Source organism: Triturus cristatus, chromosome 6 (assembly GCF_964204655.1).
Source record: "Triturus cristatus chromosome 6, aTriCri1.1, whole genome shotgun sequence".
Classification (NCBI taxonomy): domain Eukaryota; kingdom Metazoa; phylum Chordata; class Amphibia; order Caudata; family Salamandridae; genus Triturus; species Triturus cristatus.
The window spans coordinates 1,786,653,629-1,786,666,832 of NC_140589.1; positions in this window are offsets into that span (position 1 = coordinate 1,786,653,629).

Consider the following 13,204-nt stretch of genomic DNA (forward strand, 5'->3'; position numbering starts at 1 on the left):
GTGCTTAGTGTATCACTAGGTTTTCCTCTTCCTACGGCTATAGTATTTCTTTCTATGTAAATTGTGTCAGACAATGTTGCAAGCTGATGTGGAAGCGTTTACAAGGACAATAAGTTAACTAACCTTCTTCCAAAGAGCGATGATGACATCTTTCTTAACAAAGAACTTTTACAGAGAAAATCCGGATGGACTGACTGGGACGATGATCACCTCATAAATTGGACCAATCAAATTACGTGAAATTATAAAATTGTAACTTGAGGCGGATAGAACTTTTTAGCATTTGGGTATAATTATTACTGTGAGAAAAGAATTTGGTGGTAGCTATTTCTATGAGAAGAGAGCCTTTGCTGCTGTACTCTCTATGCTACTCTGGCTGGCTATTATCCTTGCGAATCCTGAGCGAGACTTTCTTGATTACTTTGCACTTCATCAGCGGGTGATGTTGCTTATGCTATACCTTTTTGGCTGAAGGGTTAGCTTCTTCGAATTGTTGCACGCTGTGTATTAGTATTTCTCTGATTCTAGGTTTGTATGAAAATCTGTATTGCATTCTGAATTGCAATTACATATTATTTGTTTCTCTCTCTCTCTCTCTCTCTCTTTCTCTCTCTCTCTCTCTCCCCTCTCGGTGCTGATATTGATATTATGATGTATTTGTCAAATGAACTAAATTTCTTATTGTGAATTTACCTGTAATAATCATATAACACTGAATTTATGATTTTTATGTACTTGAAGTATTGACCATTCATATTTTGAAACAAATAGATAAACGTGACTTGATGAGTATTCAGAGTTTGACTTTATTAGTCAAGTTTTGGACATAATGTATATTGTCGCTTTTCTTTCATTATAGGTCCTCTGGAGGGAAATAGAATCCGTCTCTTATTATCGAGTTCCTTTTAGCTCTACCAAAGATCTATCCGAGTGCCTGATATACATAAGTGATTATTGAGTTTATATCGGCCCAGAATCTGATAAGTTCCTAATATTAATAAATTAGGGATATAGTGAATGATTATAAAATGTACACCGCTTCCACTGCATCACTCCTCTGCCCTGCCATAGCTATTGAACGTAGGGGTAGATGATTTTTGGAGAGGTGCATGCATAACATATATTATATATGGGTTAGCAGTCAATAACTCAGGCCATGAGTGAAATCATAAACACCTTGAGGTTTGCTCTCTTTGTCTATTTGATTCACTCAGAAACACTTGGTGAAGATAATACATTATTCACTGTTACTCATCTATAAATCTATATTTTATAGAATAGAATATGAGTGATAGTACCTGGGGAAATGGGTAGTCAAGCAGATGAACAGCAGTGCACAGAGAAAGATTTTTTTCTGAATGCTTCACCAAACTTTAAGAAGGACCTCAAACAATAACAGCAGCCAAGAAACTCAGTTATTTCGCTAGCGTCGCGTCTAAAATATAGCCATAGAGTCTGTAATTTGTGCTTTCTTAGTTAATGTCAGCCTTCGAATGAAAACGTGCACTTGTATGATGTATATGAAGGGGACATTATGTCTGGTGTCAGAACTTTACCTTAAAAGAGAACCCATTGATAATAGTTTTGACTATCCAAAGTTGAAAACGGATTTTTCTCTTCTAGCCTCAGTCACACAGGGTACACAAAAGCACAATGCAAACTGTGGTTGTTGCCTGGTGTGCCCTCCTATTTCATAAATGGCAGATTGGATGTCCCAGTTCTTTCAGACTAGGTTTGATTTTTTCTTTAAATCACTTGTTAACATGCTCATGGGGTAATGGTCACCACGTGTCATTAGCATTTCATGCCCTTTGCGTGCCCTGTGCAAAATGAGTTTTTGATTTCCATCTATTTTCTAGGGGCAGGTGTCAACTCCAAAAATCACATTAATTGCCACTGTAATTGGAAATCTGAGCAAATAAGTCAAGTAGGGAGTCTAGACTCTGGGGAAAGGATCATTAAACCGCTGACTGCCAGAAAACATTGGCCTGGCTGACATTTAGGGGTGGGTACATATGTTATAATTGCTTTTTTGGGTTAAATAAATTGTTGCATTTATGAATATACTACTGAATACACTACTGTGTGCCTTAAACTACAATTGCAAATCCGATCATTATATTTGATAAGCACGCAATTAGTAAGTAGATAATTAAGCACAGGTATTTGAAAATGAGTGAAATTTTCGGTCTGTATTCGAAAATATTTAATGATTTATTTGCTTGTGCATCAACTCAATGACTGTCAATTCTGGGGGGTTTGGGATGTGACAAACCAGCACCGGGTCCTGGAGACCTGGATCACTGATGGCATGCCAAGCAAGTAAGATTACAGCACTCCAAGATGGCAACAAGGCAGGGAACAACTGAACAAATACACATTTGACTATTATTGAAACTTTACATATTTCAGGAGAATATAAACAAAATGTTAAAATGTTACAAGTAAATTGAATACATTAGTATCGGGCCTCAGCTTTTGAATACTTGAATTATGTCAAACATTAAATGACAGCACAGCCATAGCCATGATAAACCCTTTAGAAATCCTTTCATGGAACTGAATTAAAATTCCTGGGGAAAGAGTATGGGTGGCAATAACTTGAAATAAGAGCTCATGGTGGTAAAAAAGTCAAATGCAAAATATGCGCTGAAATTTGTGGGAGTTGTCAGCAGAGTGAGCGCGGCAAACTATGCTCGTTTATGTTTAAGTATGTATACAGCTCACACTGCACAATGAAATGCTGTGAAGCACTCACAGGAAATGACATTTGTACAACATAAAACATATCTGATAGACACTGTAGAAAAAGTGATGTCCTCATAAACCATAGCGATTCAGAAGGAAACCCTGATTTACAATACGTTTAATCAAAGTAAACGCACCAGAGGTGTCCACTGGCTCCCTTTATTCTCATTTCCCTCACATCCTGGTTTTGATTTTGATCAAGAAAATGTTTCTGTGTTTTTGTTGCTGTTTTTCACAGAAACATTTTCTTTTCTGGCAGTGTGAAAGGCCCCTTGACTGCCACCGCACTGTGCAGGTAGCTTACTGGATGTCAACGGGTCATCCATTGCACTAAAGCGTTTAACATGATTTTGTGCATGTCCCCCTTAAACAACCTAACAAATTCTAAACAAGCATTGGCAAAGCCAATCAGTTTGGCCTCGGCTGGTAGTCAACGGCAGACTTTGGCTCCGGATTTTTGAACTCTTATTTTGTTATGGTTTTTAGGATAGCCAATGGCTTAAGTGGGCTGACCCACTGCCCTTGCTATATGCTGCAGTAGGCAGAATAAGACAATGACCAATGGTAGGAGAAGGTTGTCTGAAAGCCCTCCTAAATAAATATAGTATATGCATAGTTTTAGTAAAATCAAAAGGTTGTGGCTGGGTCCCCATGACTACCAACATAAGGGACAAAAAGGTGATGTGAGAGCTGAGGTTGGAGGTTGGTACCTACTGCCCTAAACAAAGAGTAATTATCATGGCTATATCTGATCAAGACCCACACCCAGGTAAACCCATGTCTGAGCCAAATTCCTTACTTTGCTCCCCAGCCATTAAAGGGCCTCCAAGAAAGTGCAGTGCCATTGAGAGAGCCCCCGTGCACACTTCAAACAGTCCATGAGCTATGTGTTTGGTTGATTTATCACAGTTTAGTGACTATCTTTGAGTGCTTCAGTAGTGCTCCATTTTCACAGTTTGGGGGGGTCAATGGTCCATAGAAAATGTACTTAGCCCTTTGGAAGTATTGTCAGGGAGCCAGAACCTAGCATCAGTCGGAGGCTCTGCCATAAAACCTAAAGTTTGGTTGATAGGGTGTAATGTAAAATCCACCTGAGCAGAATAGGCACCAAAGCTCTAGTGACCCTCACGGATATTACTTCAATATGTTGGCCCCTTGAGCCAGACTGCTTGCAGCAATAAAGACCCAGAAAATAATCTAGAAAGATTTGCAAAAAAGGCACTGATATTGGAGTCACAAGTCAGATATACAAGGCAGACGGCGCTTCACACAGCGGATCCTGCAAAATGACTGAAATGCTTTTTTTCTCTCAAAAATAAAGAAAGTATATGAGGAAGTATGCAGGTTGGCACCCATAAAATCCTCATAATTGATTTACGTTCCTTCAACTTACATGACATCCCCTGTCAGCTGACTGCCGTGGTGCACAGACTCTTAAGGCTACAACCCATTTTCGTAATCCCACAACTTGATATCTGCAGTGTTTAGTTCATGACAGGATCTTTGAATCCTGTTGTTCATTCTGTTCAATGCCAATACGGATGTAATTGACCCTTGTTTGGATCAAACTCTCTTCTTGTTCTATTCAGACTGGATATTGCCTCATCCACTGCAGTAAACATTGCATGCAAACACATGAAAATCCAGTAACTCTACCAAAATACTAATTTATTTCAACATAGAGCGGGAGTTGCAGCTGGAATAACAGACGTTCTTGCAAGAGAAACCTTTTCATTTTCAAGGGTGGCTGGAAGATTGGACAAGCTGGGAGCCTCTCGTGTGCGAGTCCATCTATGCAATGGTGGAAAGAACCATAGCCTGCTACTGTTCTGGTTATGCAGAGGGATAACTATATCCAAGGGGAACCAATCACCCCCAACAGGATCTTAGGAGATTAGTTCCAAACTGCCCGGGGGAGTCAGTACTTCTTTCTTCAAGATACGGCTACTCGTAAATGCCCTTTGTGAATACGGAAAGTCGTAAAGTTAGACTTTCGTCTCGTTTGCCTTTTTTAATCGGGCCCCTTATTTTTACCTAAACTAAAGAAGTAGATAATGAGATTATGCTGTGACGTCACTGAAGTGCAGGTGGGACAGCAGGGGGGATTCATAAATATGTGGTTTACGCATCAGGAAGTGTATCTCAGCACACCTGAAAAAAAAACAAAATACCTGCTCTTACTGGGCCAAAGGCTCTGGACCTTTGACGCAAGTAAGACTGTATCAGAAGCTGCAATATCATCAATCAAATTGCTCATCACAGTTTAATAATCAAATTTAAGAGTCAATAATGAGATTTGATGTGAGTTTAACGGGATTTATTTAAAACTTTTGTAGGTATGTCTTTATTAAGCATCAATTATTTAATCAATACAATACAGAACATATAGCATAAAGCGTGTTCCATACGAGGTAATTCCCTATTCTAAATATCAAGACGAGAAAAGAATCTTGAACCCACAAAGAGTTCGAAATCGAGAAATGCGTGCATAAAGCTTCAGAAATTCAAATACACTTCTCATGAAGAGAAGTTTAGAATATTCAGTGGCGTCTCAAAGGTAAAGCAAAGAACCTGGATCAGCAAAATATCGGGTCTCAGCAAGTAACTCGATAAAGAGCTTAGAAGAGGCTTTGCAAAGTGCAGAACTTCAGAGTGCAAAGAGCCTGGGTGGCGTTGTGGCCGCAGGAAAGAAGCTTGGAGCTAGTCGCCTTGCCTAGTCTAAGAACACGCACTATTATAACATTTCGATATCTATAACTATTACATGTGTTGTGGTATTTGAGTTTCTTCAGCCAAGAGGTTGCAATGACTTCATGTGAACGGGAAGCTTCAACCATCTATGTTGTCTTGAAACAAAGACTTGCAGATTATTAAATTCTTAACATTACATTTCTGTTAACATTGTAAAAATCATGGTTGGTCCCTATTGGCTTCTTCTATACAAGACGTACAGTTCACAGTTTGGTCTGTCATTTCATAAATGAAATCATCACTTTGTCATATATTTTAAGTTACGAATCTATGGAGAAACTTTTAAGTAGATTTTAAGCACATTATTCAGCACACTATTGTATTCTATGCGAGATATCCTTCTATGAAAAGGTTGAAAACCATCCTTCACCGTAGGATCGCGTTAGTTTAGCACATTTTATCATTGAACTCTTCACGTCTTCACATTACTAGGAATGTTGACCCAAGGTCAGTAAATTTTTTTTAAACAAAATAAAAAGAAAAGATAACTGCGTTCAGAAGCATTTCTAACTCAACACGTCTTACTATGGGAGCCCGGTGCTCCCATTTGTCATTATAAAATGTGGCTTCTCGTTTTAAGGCTACACATAAATTCTACACGTTAATTACATTAATTTGCGTTTATTAAAAGGCTCTGACACAGGCCTGTTTGCCTGACCTCTCCCAAGCAGCTGAGAAAACCAGTAGAATTAAAAGCTTAAATACTGTATCTCAAGAGGTAAATACTTAACAAGCACAGTTCTCAGAAGTATTTTGCCTGGTGATTAATTGGTGCTCCAATATGGAAATTAAAATAAGAGCCTTGAGAAAAGGCTTCATTGTCTGCAATCATGTCGTGAGCAAGGACCAGGCGGTGTGTGGCACAACCCTGCCTCGTAGACCTGTGCCTAAGGATGCACAGGGTCACGGGACAGAGCAGCAGTTGCGGACCCAAAACGGATGATGACGTGTTCATAAAGTGATGTGAACTTCTTTGACTGTCACTGACGGCAAGCCTTGACTTAATATGAAAGACACACCTTCATCCCTGGTACTCATGTGGGCTATCTTTTAGGTGGATGTGCACATGTGCAAGGGCGAAATGCCGTCACTCAGGCTCACTCTGAGTTATGTAAACTAATTGCAGAAGTGGGTTGAACCGTTGCCCCATACAGTATATTGCAGTGGGTGGAACAAAAATATGAATGATACATCAACAGACCAATGGATGAAGAGAGCTGGCTGAAAGCCTATATATGTGATGTTTAATAGATATATATTTTTTAGACCACGCTAATGCCAGACCTAAAAACTTCAAATAAGTTTGTCCTGAAACATTGTCAACTTCCTCTCACAATCAGATCACACGTTCATCTCTGTCGGGTCCTTTATTATCCTTACAGGGGTACAGAATCAGTTATTTTGGCAAGAAAACAAATATTTATATGGTCTCTCTTCATTGAAGCATAGATCTTTGTAGAAGCACATCTTTTTTATACTCCAGATCTCCCAAGAAATATCCCTCAAATGTGACCACAATAACCCATTGGTCTTGTATTAGGTTTGTATAATTTCACCTACCCCTTAATTGCACTGAAAAACATGTATTTGGGAAGCAATGTAACATTGGCATCAGAATCAGACATGTTTACATCTACACCTCGAGCCGTGACAACACATGTCTTCCTATGCTCAATTCCACCCACTAAGAATAACACAATTTCCCCACAATCAGTCTCACCATTCTTAGTCACTCCACCGGCTATGCCAACTCCATAAATTTTGTCTTTAACTTTTTCAATCCTACCATTCTTTTCCTATTAACCCTTGGATCACATCCATTGGTGATGAAAATTAATTCATATGCACATCCACAGTTCCATGCAAATATGTAAAGTTCATTGGTTTACATCAATCCCGATGCATTTCGGGCAACGAAGTGCCCTTCGTCAGGGGAAACAAACATCTATAACAAAAGAAATAGCGCTTATGAATGAGGAGATCCCAACAGGGTTTGTATATAGAAAGGTGACGACGAAGTGAGTGTGTAAAGCGTGTGCGAACAAGTGCACATGCTAATGGACAAGTCTCATGTCATCGTGCAGAAGAGTGCAAAACAAAGTAATCCTCGTGAAGGTATCCAAACGAACGGGTTGTTAAAGTTCAAGCAGTGATAACCAAAGCAGTATCTGAACAGCCAAATGGTAGAAAGTGCAGAGTTGGGTTAGTTCCAACACTGGAGGTGTGTCATAGAAAGTGAATAATTTAAACGCGTCCGTGTGCAAAACGGAAAAAATAAGCAGTCTGCTACCAACACCCAAGGTGTAACTAGATAATGCAACAATCCCCAAGGAAGACTCACGAGTACGTGGGTAGTCCAAGAACTTAGTAACCTGCATTAACAACAAAAAAATACATTATGGCAACCGCAGGTAGCGTGATCATAAAAGGTGTATTTATGGACCGTTGAAGAGGTACTCACGGTATCAAAGTGAGAGTAATCCCAGTGTGGAATCGCAGTCCACGAGGCGAATGAGTGCATCGGTTTCGTACGCCACGTAAGAAATGTTAGATGGTCATGTGACCGGAGTGCACAGGTGAATAGTCCTCCAAGAATCGACGCCATTTTGGAATGGAATGGTGAGTGCGCGAAAAACTAACAAAATGTGCATTGTAAGGCATCCAAAGTGGAAGATAGAAACGGTCAGTGCAAAACGGGTGAAACAGAAGAATACAAACAATGTAAACTCATGTGCGGACAAAAGATGGCACAAATATTCATCCATGTATAGAAGTAACAGTATAAGATGGTAACCACAATCCTATATAAAAAAGCATATGTGTAACATGTTCAAAGAAAGAATAAATATATCAACCATGAAAATATGAAAAAACAGTATCAGAAAAGTACTATCATGTTATAAATAACAGAGAAATTCCATGCGGTCATTGAGGCCGTTCGGTTTCATCATGTTCAGAAAACACATCCAGTAGTTCTCTCTCTGTAGTAGTTTATTATTGTTGTCTATGCCTTCACATTTGTTGACCACCTCCAGAACCAAAAATTTGAGTTGCCAAATGTTGTGATGTTTTTCCAGAAAATGTGTGGCCACGATTGATTTGGTGTTTTTAGTACATATATTGCTCTTGTGTTCCAAAATACGAATGCGTATTTTCCTCACTGTTTTACCTACATAACTCAAGCCACAGGGACATTTCAATAAATAGATTACATTCTGTGTGTTACATGTGGCATTCACCTTAAGTTTAATCTTGGTGACTTTCATGGGGTCAGTTATAGGGGCTCCTTGTATAATATTGTGGCAATTACTACAGTTGTAGCATGGTTGTAGGCCCCGATAGACCTCTGTTGGAGAACTTATTGGTGGTCTGGTCAGAATGTCTTTCAAGTTGCACCCTCTTGTAAAGGCGAAGATGGGTTTGTGCATGAACAATCCTTTGAAATCGGGTTCCAAAGTGAGGATAGGCCAGTGTCTAATTATAATGTTCTTGAAGCGTTGGCTCATCGTGGAGTACTTAGACACTACTACCATTCGATTTTGCCGTTGCCGTGGCTTATTAATCAAAATTTCTTGTCTACTGACATTAGTGCTTTTTGTACTTGCTTGTTCAAGGATGGTAGTGGGATAACCTCATTCTTGGAATCTTGAAAGCATAGTCTCTGTTTGTTGTGTACACTGTGCGGGGTCTGATACAATATGTTTTACTCGCAATAATTGAGAATATGGTAGGTTGGTCTTCAAATTTACATGATGAAAACTATTGAAGTGTAATGTGCTATTGCCGTCAGTGGCTTTCCAGAATATATCAGTGACCAGTTTGTCAGCCCTTCTTTGTATTAATACATCCAAGAAGGTGATGGACTCTTGATTTGCTTCGAAGGTGGATTGTACACGATCATCTATGTGATTAAGTTTCTCAAGAGCAGTTGTCAGTTCCGAGTGTGAGCCGGTCCAAACGATGAAAATGTCATTGATATAGCGAACAAACATCTTTGCGTTTTTCTGCCAAGTACTCAAGTTTAAGATGTGCTGTTCCTCAAAATGGTGCATAAAGATGTTGGCATACGATGGGGCTGCACAATTGCCCATCGAAGTACCTGACAATTGTAAAAACCATTTCTCATTCCATTTGAAGTAACTTTGATATAACGTTAAATGTAACAGTTCCATTAAGAACACTTGAAAGTGTGAGTCTAATGTCGAGGGTAGCAACACGTGTTCAATGGCCTCAGTGCCAAGATCGTGTGGAATGGACGTATATAATGATTTCACGTCAACTGTGCAGAGCCAAAGTTCTTCCTCAGATGTTAACGTGATAGAATCTGTAGTGTCTTTGATGAATGTCCTGATGTTGGTGACGAATAGTTGAAGGTGTTTGCCTAAAAATTTGCCCAAAGGTTTGTGGATGTTGCCTCTTGTCGAAACATAGGGTCTAAAAGGTGGTTGGTGTAAGTCCTTAGATCTTTCAACTCTGTAAGAAACTGGTTGGTAGGGTTATGGATGACATTTTCATTGTTTGGACCGGCTCACACTCGGAACTGCTCTTGAGAAACGTAATCACATTGATGATCGGTTACAATCCACCTTCGAAGCAAATCAAGAGTCCATCACCTTCTTGGATGTATTAATACAAAGAAGGGCTGACAAACTGGTCACTGATATAGTCCGGAAAGCCACTGACCGCAATAGCACATTACACTTCAATAGTTTTCATTGTGTTAATTTGAAAACCAACCTACCCTATTCTCAATTATTGCAAGTAAAACGTATTGTATCAGACCCCGCGCAGTGTACACAACAAACAGAGACTATGCTTTCAAGATTCAAAGAACGAGGTTATCCCGTACCATCCTTGAACAAGCACGTACAAGAAGCACCAAAGAAATTTTGATTAATAAGCCACGGCAACCGCAAAATCGAATGGTAGTAGTGTCAAAGTACTCCACGATGAGCCAATGCTTCAAGAACATTATAATTAGACACTGGCCTATCCTCAGTTTGGAACCCGATTTCAAAGGATTGTTTATGCACAAACCCATCTTCGCCTTTACAAGAGGGCGCAACTTGAAAGACATTCTGACCAGACCACCAATAAGTACTCCAACAGAGGTCTATCGGGGCCTACAACCGTGCTACAACTGTAGTAATTGCCACAATATTATACAAGGAGCCACTATAACTCACCCCATGAAAGGCACCGAGATTAAACTTAAGGTGAATGCCACATGTAACACACAGAATGTAATCTATTTATTGAAATGTCCCTGTGGCTTGAGTTATGTAGGTAAAACAGAGAGGAAAATACGCAGTCGTATTTTGGAACACAAGAGCAATATACGTACTAAGAACACCAAATCAATCGTGGCCACACACTTTCTGGAAAAACATCACAACATTTGTCAACTCAAATTTTTGGTTCTGGAGGTGGTCAACAAATGTGAAGGCATAGACAACAATAACAAACTACTACAGAGAGAGAACTGCTGGATCCGTTTTCTGAACACGGTGAAACCGAATGGCCTCAATGACCGCATGGATTTTCTATGTTATTTATATCATGATAGTACTTTTCTGATACAGTTTTTTCGTATTTTAATGGTTGATATATTTATTCTTTCTTTGAACATGTTACACATATGCTTTTTTATATAGGACTGTGGTTACCATCTTGCACTGTTACTTCTATATATAGATGAATATTTGTGCCATCTTTTGTCCGCACATGAGTTTACAATGTTTGTATTCTTCTGTTTCACCCCTTTTGCACTGACCGTTTCTATCTTCTGCATTGGATGCCTTACAATGCACATTTTGTTATTTTTTGCGCACTCACAATACCATTCCAAGATGGCGTTTATTCTTGGAGGACTATTCACCTTTGCACTCCGGGCACATGACCATCTAACGCTTCTTATGTGGCGTACATAACCAATGTACTCGTTCGCCCCATGGACTGCGATTCCACACCGGGATTACTCTCACTTTGATACCCATGAGTACCTCTTCAACAGTCCATTAATACACCTTTTATGATCACGCTACCCGCGGTCTCCATAATGTATTCTTTTTTTTTTTTTTGTTTTTTTTTTTTTTGGAAAATTTTATTGAACAATAAATCAATTACAAGCATGGGCCTACAACCACCAGGGCCGGCCGCTAGATTCAGAAAGGATCATACAGTACTTAAGGCAGTAGTCGACTCCCGGGGCCCAGTCCCGTACACGGTTCCGGATAGTCCTAGGGAAGCAGGATACATAGGTTTAACATAAATAACAAATAAAAACAAAAGGCGAGGCATAAGGACAAAAAGTGTGGGTCAGGCTACCTCCGGGGGACTCTACTTCAGACCTTCAAATAGCTATCAAGAGGAAGGAGTACTGATAGGTCGGGGGGGGGTCACGGGAGAGGAACGTCTATATTCGGTTATTCCAAAAGTCGCAAGGAACCATCAAGGGTCAGGGGGACAAAGCAATATCGGTGTCCACTAGGGGGGGAGTACAGATACCCCCACGATACGCGTTCCATTGCCCCCAGATTCTACCCCATGCCCCAGGTTTACCACGAGCCACATACACAGTCTTCTCCCTGAACATGCACCAGTCCATGTTCTCCTTCCATACGGACACGGTGGAAGGCCGCTGGGAACCCCATAGCTGCGCTATATCTCTCTTGGCAATCATGTTCCCCAGGGCCGCCCACCGAGTCTGAGCCGCGTTATAATCATTGGGCTCCCACACATTCAGGACACAGCGACGCACCTCTGGCAACAGCGCAACCCCGGTGACTAGTCCCATGACCACATGAACCCGGCGCCAGTATTCAGCCACCTCACAGCACTCCCAAAGGATATGGAGAAAGGTGGCACTGAGCCCACATCCCCGCTTACAGAGCCCGTCTTCAGAAAATCCCATCGAGACCAAACGGGGACCCGTCACATACACCCGGTGAGAATCTTAAGCTGGACCAGGCGGAGACGGGCTGGAATGGCCACTTCCTTGGGGGACGACAGTGCGGACTGCCAGTCCTCGTCGTCCAGTTCCACCCCATCCCCCGTCCACGCCTCCCGGAGGCGCACCAAGAGGTCAGCCCGATTATTGATAAGTTTTTTATAAATTAAAGAGATAGTACTGTCGGGGACATGACCATCGAGTATGCGGTCCTCGAGGGGCGACGAAGCCGGGATCTTGGTCCCCTCCCCAAAAACAGAGAGCAGGGCATGCCGAACCTGGGCGTAGCGAAAGAACTCCCTTTCCGTAAGTTCGTATTCGCTCTGGAGCGCCGCAAATGTTTTAACCGCACCCTTAATCCATAAGTCTCCCACTCTACTAATACCAATCGTGTCCCAACGCTCAAACCCCTTCGTTGTCCAGAGGCTTCCCAGTCGGTCGGAGGCAAACAGGGGAGTAGCACATGTTAATCGCTCACTTCAGCCCATGGCTACATTGGCCGCCCTCCAGATCCGTACCGCAATCTTAGTAGGGCCCGTAAGGGTCCGTCCAGCCGAGCTGGAGTAAAGTGCCCTGTTATAATTTCCGCCGGGAAGCAGGAATTTATCCATCTCATACGCCGGATTCAAGCCAGGCGCATACGTGGCATGGTTAATGGCCGATAGCTGTGAGGCCCAATAATACCTGCGAATGTCGGGAAGCGTGATGCCCCCGTCATACCAGGGGAGAGTAAGCTTTGCCAGAGCGATACGAGCC